This window comes from Sciurus vulgaris (assembly GCF_902686455.1).
Source record: "Sciurus vulgaris genome assembly, contig: HiC_scaffold_178_arrow_ctg1, whole genome shotgun sequence".
Classification (NCBI taxonomy): Eukaryota; Metazoa; Chordata; class Mammalia; order Rodentia; family Sciuridae; genus Sciurus; species Sciurus vulgaris.
In genome coordinates, this window is record NW_027632875.1 from 99435 (window position 1) to 107898 (window position 8464).

The 8464-nt window shown below is 39.3% G+C and overlaps 1 pseudogene across 1 annotated transcript; it reads left to right on the plus strand.

The window, feature by feature from the left end:
* The first annotated feature begins 4995 nt into the window (after positions 1–4995).
* LOC306652340 (ribonucleoside-diphosphate reductase subunit M2-like) lies at positions 4996–6163 on the plus strand (annotated as a pseudogene). Its single transcript has one exon. The product of its transcript is annotated as a ribonucleoside-diphosphate reductase subunit M2-like (transcript).
* Positions 6164–8464: the final 2301 nt, after the last annotated feature.

Below are 8464 nucleotides of genomic sequence, written 5' to 3' on the forward strand. Positions count from 1 at the left end.
TGACATCACAGAGGGGCTGACTGACAGCACTGTGACTGTGCTGTGCTCTGGCATTTGGAAGAACCTGTGTGACAGGAGGATTCAGAAAACATTTAAAGAAGCACATAAGCAGTGGTGGTGTGAGGGAAGATGAAGGAGCTGTGGCCCAGGGCCATGTGCTTTTCAACAATGGCCATCCCAATTTTTTAGAGCTTGGGAGTTGAAGCTTGGGTATGTCGGAGGCACAGCCCATTTGGCCAATGGTCTGTCTGACTCCTCCCAGGGCTTTGACCCTACTGACTCCCGCCTGTCAGCACGACTCAGCACGACCCACCATGACCACTAGGTGTCGCATCTCGCGCTTGACAGTATCAGGCATGTGGGGACCCTTGAAATCCTCACCAAGCTCAGGAGTGTGGGCCCCACAGGTCCTATTGATCCTGGAGGGCCAGAGGCAGCGGGAGCATGGCAGGATCACCTAACTTAGCATTGGCTCCAGCGCCATTCCCCTTCTGGAACCCCGGGCTCACTCAAGGTTTGGTCAAGTCAGGGAACTGGCTTAGAATCCCAGCAGCCACAAGGAGTGCTATCTGTCAATATCTAATGGTGGTGGAGTAACGGATGTGTGTTTCCACAAGCTTGAGATGGAAAACATCATGCACAGTATGGCAGGGTGCACTTCTGTTCCTGGAAAACCCATGCAGGTGAAAGTTGTAACCTTTGAGGGATGAAGGCTAAGGGGAGGTGGGTGGAGGTTGTGCTTTCAAGCCAGGGAAGGAGGGACTGTGTCACTGAGCATGGGTGAGGGAGGGATGGAGAGAGGGAACAAGCTAGCATCCCAGGCTGTGAATCTGCCTCAAAATTCAGGATTTCCTGCAGCTACTCTTGTAGCCCTACACTCAGAAACTATCTACATGCCTAGAAACTGTTTATGTTGAAATTTTAAAAGGTTCCTCCCTTTGACTTTTTGATGCAGACACATCTGGTCAATTTGCCTTACCATAATGATCTATCCTCTTGGCCTGACTCTAGACTTTCAGACACAGGGCCCTCCGTGGGAGTGCCAATGGTTCCTGTACTGATCCTGGGGGAACCAAATCTCATAGAGTGTCACAGGTCCTGTCAAGGAGAAGCTCAAAAATGTTTGTGAGATCAAAGAAAGAAGCACCTCAGAGTGAAGTAATCAGCACAATTATCCATTTCATGAAGTCAAATTTACATCTGCATTGCAATGAAGGGCAGGAAACTTAGGATGACGCAAAGGCCTTACCTTAAATGGCAGAAAAGCTAAAGCCTTCTCTCTAGAGCAGCCCAACAGAAAGATTTTGAAAATGAAAATCTAATTTCTTTTAATAGACTTTGAAAAAAATGGTAAGGGTTAGCATCTCCTGAATAATACCAGGAGATTCCTCAGCTCCAAAGAAACATAAGGAAGTACTAATGGGGTAGAGATGAGTTGCGGCAAAGATAAGACCTGAGGACAATCCGACATTCAAAGGTCCTAAATGCACTTGCAGCTTCTGGGCTCCATCCTCTTGCCTGCAATGGACTGTAGATTATACAACACCTGACTTTGATTTAATGAAACATAACCTAAAGTTGAAGACACTCCTTATACCAAATCACTGGCCCCCACATATTTGAAATTACACAAGTGACTGTTTTGAAAGGCAACCTAGAATAATATCTCTCAAAATAAATAGGGAAACTCATCCATAAATACTTAATCAGGAAAAACTCTACTGCAGAACAAAATATAGATTCTACCATGAATAAATTGAAAAAAAAATTGTTCTAAACACTAAGCACCTTGTGATATCTACACAACCTCAAAATCATATCTGAAAGCATTCCCAAATATCTCTCCAATTATTCTCAATGAATTGCCTGCATCCATGTGAAACATGCCCCATCTTCAATAACTTTGCTATTATTGCCTTAAATGTAAAGTTTCAAAACACACATTGATGTTTAATGGCTTTACCTAAGGAACTCTGTCACAAATGTCCACAGAAACCTTAGAGCAGAGAAAACAGCTTTCTACATCCAACTGTACAGATGATGGTTGTCAAGCATTGATCAAAGGCTCAAAAAGTCTCTAAGCATTCAAAAGGATTGGGACTGGTGGTACTCAGGTACATGAAAGCCAGAATTTTTGACAGCTGCTATTGCTGCTGAGTGTCTTGTCCAGCGAGTACAATGAAGACTTGGCTCTCAGATGGAGTTTTAAGGTCTTTATTTTTATGGGAGAGCTCTGAGCTGAGTGCCTGGTTCTTCTTTCTTCCTCTTCTTAAGTGTCTTCTTCTTTTTCTTCTTCTGGGGAGAGTGTATGCTAGCTTTATAGGGTGTATTAGCCAATCATATAGTGGGTCAGGCATTTGTCTTGTGGACACTTAGTAATAGTTACTGAGGACATGAGCTGATCACGAGCTATGTACGGACTCGGAAGAAACCTGTCAGCCAATGGAAGGCACTTCTTGTTTTTTTCTTGGCGCCATCTTTTGGGTAAGGCTTACTGTCACTGCAGGCCCTCAGGGCAGCAGCCCCTAACACTGAGTCACAGTTGCAACTGAGTTATTTATTAACAACCTCTACACACATTTCCACCTGGGAAGGGTAAAACCTTGTCAGGTTGAAATACAAGAGATACAGAAAATATAGAGCACAAGAACAGTTCTCCTTCATCATGACTCAGTGTCCCCAGATCACATTGAGGTTGAATTCTACCCTGCCCACCTGTACACGGCCACTTAATTTGCATTCAGCCAAGGGCAGCCCCACAAGGCTACTACTTGGCAAAGACCAGTGCAGCTGCAACTTGAAATTTCATGCCAAGCACAGCTTGACAATCTCCTCTATTCTTCAGCAACAGACTGATTAACACACCTCTTCAGGTCTTCCATGGGAATGCTGTTACCTATCAGTTTCTGAGAGCGATCCCATACAGATGGATGTCTAAATTACCTCATGGCAAGGTTACTAGGAATGTACAGGAGATTCTTACACCAATTTCCTGTTGAAAGTACTCATTGAAATGATGGTTTCATTTGAATCCTGTTACAGTCCCAGTCACAATCTACTGATGTGATTCAAAAGAGGAGAAAATGATGAACAGCATTCAATTTCTGGAATATCTGAAGAGGGTCAATAGGGTATGTGACTTCATTCTGTTCTCATCTGAATTCCATTCTGTGCAGACACTGTTTTTCAATTTTCCATAGAGATGTATTTTATTTTTATTCTTTTCTTCTCAGGAATATTTCTCCATTATATTTTAATTTTTTTTGTTGTTGTTTATTAGTTTGTTGAAGTGTTTTATGCATGCTGTTTTGCAGGTCTGCTGTATAGCCTGTATAGTCTTATATTTTTAAAATTAGTTTCTTCTCTTTGTATGTATTCCTACTCCTACTTCTCTGTCTCCCTAGATTCCCTGTATATATTTTTTCCACTAAACAGGCAATTTCTGTTGATTCCTCTTCCACTATTCCTGTGAACTTTTCTTTTGGCTTCTCTCTTTTTCCCTCATGAACTCCATGTCTTGCAGTGTCTCCGTTCTTTCTTTATTTGACACTATAAACATGTTCAGCAAATTTTCTGTTTTTATTGTTTACAGTAATTGAATTCATCATTGCTGTTTATAGTGAGAGGGCAGTGTATGATTTGCTGGAAACTATTAGTTTTAAGGCACTAATTTGTTTGCACTGGGTGTTGTTGATATTCGTCTCCCTTTTGAAACCAGGATACTGGAAATATTCAGTGACAATATAGGTCTATAAGGTAGAACTTGTATTGTCTCAGATCCATACAACTAGATGGAAAAACACATAAGCAACATGAAAAAAACAAGGGAAGAAAGTGTCACAAACAAACCAAGATGACCCAAGAAGAGAAGCCATTGACATTACAATTGAAGAAACATTAATGGAAGTTCATGGAATAGTTTAGAATATACAAGTTAATTTGATCTGCAAAGTAAAGGATGATATGAGTGAAATCAAAGGAACAATACAGGAACTGAAAGATCATTTCAATAAGACATAGAGATTGTGGAAAAAAAAAACAAGCAGAAATCTTCCAAATGAAGGAATTAATATATCAAATTATAAATTCAATGGAAAGCATCACCAACAGACTAGAACATTTGGAAGACAGAAACTCATAAAATGAAGACAAAAATCTTACATATTGAAAATAAATTTGACCATACAGAGAAATGGTAAGAATTCATGAGCAAAATATTCAAGTATTATGAGGTAACATGAAAAGATCAAATTTAAGAGTTATTGGGATAGAAGAATGAGCAAAGATGCAAGGCAAAGGAATGCACAATACTTTCAATGATATGATATCTGATAATTTCCCAAACCTAAAGATTGAAATGAAAAATTATATATAGGAAGCTTACAGACCCCCAAATGAACAAAACTACAGCAGATGCACACTAAGACATATTATAATGACAATAACAAAAATAAAGAATAAGGATAAAATTATAAAGACCATGAGAGAAAAAAAGCAAATTACTTTTAGGGGAAAACCAATTCAGATCTCAACTGATTACTCAACCCAGACACTCAAAGATAGGAATTCACGGAATAACACTTCTCAAGCTCTGAAAGAAAGTGGAAGCCAATCCAAGAATTTTATTTCCAGCAAAATTAAGTTTCAGATTTGAAGATGAAATAAAAACTTTCCTGATAAAAAGTTAAAAGAATTCACAATTAGAAAAACTGCACTACAAAACATTCTCAACAAAATATTCCATGAGGATGATATAAAAAAAAAAAAAGTGAAAAGCAGCAAAGGGAGGAACCACACTAATGGAACAGTCAAAAGAGGAACCAAATGAAATTAAAAGTCAGAAATAAACCAAAATGACTGGGAATACAAGCCATATCTCAGTATTGACCTTGAATATTAATGGACTAAATTCATTAATCAAAAGACATAGACTGGAGCTCCGGGTCCCGCTTGGCCACTTGTTTCCCTGCTGTCTCTACCTGTGGCGCCGCTGCCACCATGCTCTCGGTCCGCATCCCGCTCGCCACCATCACAGATCAGCAGCAGCTGCAGCTCTCGCCGCTGAAGGGGCTCAGCCTGGCCGACAAGGAGAACACCCCACCCCCGGCCCTCAGCGGGACCCGTGTCCTGGCCAGCAAGACCGCGCAGAGAATCTTCCAGGATCCCATGGAGCGGAAAACTAAAGTACCTGCCCCCAAAGTGGAGGATGAACCACTACTGAGAGAGAACCCCCGCCGCTTTGTCATCTTTCCTAATCAATACCACGATATTTGGCAGATGTACAGGAAAGCTGAGGCTTCCTTTTGAACAGCCGAGGAGGTGGATCTTTCCAAGGACATTCAGCACTGGGAAGCCCTGAAGCCTGAGGAACGATATTTTATATCTCATGTTCTGGCTTTCTTTGCAGCAAGTGATGGCATAGTAAATGAAAATTTGGTGGAGCGATTTAGCCAAGAAGTTCAAATTACAAAAGCCCGCTGTTTCTATGGCTTCCAAATTGCCTCCTTATTGACACTTACATTAAAGATCCTAAAGAAAGGGAATTTCTCTTCAATGCCATTGAAACTCTGCCTTGTGTGAAGAAGAAAGCAGACTGGGCCTTGCATTGGATTGGGGACAAAGAGGCTACCTACGGAGAACAGGTTGTAGCCTTTGCAGCTGTGGAAGGAATCTTCTTTTCTTGTTCTTTTGCGTCAATATTCTGGCTCAAGAAAGGAGGACTGATGCCTGGCCTCACATTTTCCAATGAACTTATTAGCAGAGATGAGAGTTTACACTGTGACTTCACCTGCCTGATGTTCAAACACCTGCTACACAAACCATCAGAGCAGAGGGTGAAAGAAATAATCATCAATGCTGTCAGGATAGAACAGAAGTTCCTTACAGAGGCCTTGCCTGTGAAGCTTGTTGGGATGAATTGCACTTTGATGAAGCAATACATTGAATTCGTGGCAGACAGGCTCATACTGGAGCTGGGTTTCAACAAGGTTTTCATAGTATAAAATCCATTTGACTTTATGGAGAATATTTCACTGGAAGGGAAGACTAACTTCTTTGAAAAGAGAGTAGGCGAGTATCAGAGGATGGGAGTGATGTCGAATCCAACAGAGAATTCTTTCACCTTGGATGCTGACTTCTAAATGAACAGAAGATGTGCTCTTGTTTGGCTTTTTTTTTCTTATCACCCCCAACCCTGCAAAAAAATCAGCTAAAATTCATCAGCCAGCTACACCATTGTCCATGTGTTCGTTAATGGCATCTAAAAACTGTGTAGCTACCTTAGATGATCCCAGCTTCAAAGTGAGGGAACCCTCAAGCAAGCCTGACCCAGTAGGATTAAGCATCCGTTACAACCATCAGGCATTTAAAAGAACAGTACCACTGCTACAAAGCAGAATTAAGTATATTTAACTTGTTTGTAAATAAAACTGGCACTTTACACACAAATGAACATTGTACTGTCAAGGGGGAAGTCTGATTTGTTTGGTTTGCACCAATGCAAAGTATTGTATTTACCACTCATGGGGGCCAATTCAAAATTCAGTAAGCAACTAGAGTTAAGCTTCTGAGGACTAAGCATATAATTTAAGTTTTGTTTTGTTTAATGAATTGAAATATTTAATCAATTTTTAAGTCAGTTCCTGTGCATACCTAGACTTTAGTCTGCTGGTGCCAATAGAAGACAATTTGTATTTTACTCTGTCCTCCAGGTAGGGTGTCATGGCAACTCCTGCTCAACTGAGATATAATGTCTTTCAGATCAAGGAGCTTCTAATTTAAGTCACTGAGAACAGGCATGTTTTGGGTGAGTGCTAGTGACCAAGTGACTTGTGAGAAGTGGTATTGTTTCTCAAAATTGTACTTTCTTCAACTTATAGTTGGTGTGGAAAGACTTAAAAAGTGTGTGTAGGTGGGATTTAAGACAGTATTATGACTTTTCAGATTGTCCTTAGACAAAGTGACCTGCCTCAGCTTTCTTAAGTGGTGAAACCAGAACTGAAATTTACTCTCCTAAAAGTTCTGTTCATTCTAACTTTGTAAGTAGGTACTGTTGAGACTTCATTTTAACATGTCTCTTATTTAGAAAATATTTTTTACTCTGTGTCCATTTAGGTTTTACTTATTTGTATTTGGGAAAAATCATCCACTATTATCTTGGAAGTTAATAATTGTAAGACATTGCTCACTAATTCTAACATTTGCCTAAATATGCGCATAACCTGGTGAAATCCTTAACCAGTAGAAAATTGGTGGTATGATCTTATTAATGCATTTTCCATTTAAATGTTGATTTTAGTTAGAGGTGTAAATAAATTAACAGCCAGTTTAGACTGATCTACCTTTTGTGTGAAAAAAAGCCAAGATGTTACACAGAAGATGGTGCATGACATGTGTTGATCTCTGGCCCTGTTTGTTAACTGGTTAGATTGTATATTCGCTGATCATTCATCTGTTTCCTTCCTTTGTTGTATAGTCTTTTTCAATTCCTATAATATGGGAATTGTGTCTTGTAAATCATTGTTGCCCAAGGTTATGTGGCCCTTACCCCTTGTGCGACACTAAAGTGAACCCTTTGCTTTGCATTGCCAGGTACAGATATAAGTTGGGAACTGATTTTAGGATTCTACCTCCCATCAGCTCAGTAATGTGAGAATTCACTTCTGTCGGCTCAGACTGTTTCCTAATCTGTTTAAAGGGAAACTAGCATAAAGCATTTCAGTGTTGACTACCACTGAATTCTACACAGATGTTAAATGATTGAAACGAAACTGTTCTTCTGTCAGTTCCTTGATTGGCAAAATTCGTGTTTTAGCTGAGGAAGAAAAAGCATTTTTCATAAAAAAAAAGACATAGACTTTCAGATTGAATTAAAAAAACAAGATCCAACGATGTGCTGTTTCAAATGAGTCACCTCATAGGCAAGTATGGGAAAAACATATAACTCATATGGATTGCTTAAACAAGCAGGGGTTTCCATCCTCACATCAGATAAATTGGACTTCAAGCCAAAGTTAACCAGAAGGGACAAGGAAGCTCATTTCATTCTACAGAAGGTAATTATACATCATCAAGACATAACAATTGTAAATATTTATGCTCCAAAAAAATGGAGCATCTACGTATACCAAACAAATCCTTCTCAATTATAAGAATCAAATGGACCACAACACAATAATACTGGGCAAATTTAAATACCTCTCTCACTATTGGACAGATCTTCTAAACAAAAATTAAATAAAGAACCTATAGAACTAAATAATACAATTAATAATTTAGGCTTAAGAGACATATATACAATATTTTATACTTCAATGAACAAATACACTTTTTCTCAGCAGCATACATATCCCTTTCTAAAATAGACTATATCTTATGCCACAAAGCAGTTCTTAGTAAATACAAAAAAAAAAATAAATACCCTGCATTCTATAAGATCATAATGGAAATTAGAAATCAATAATAA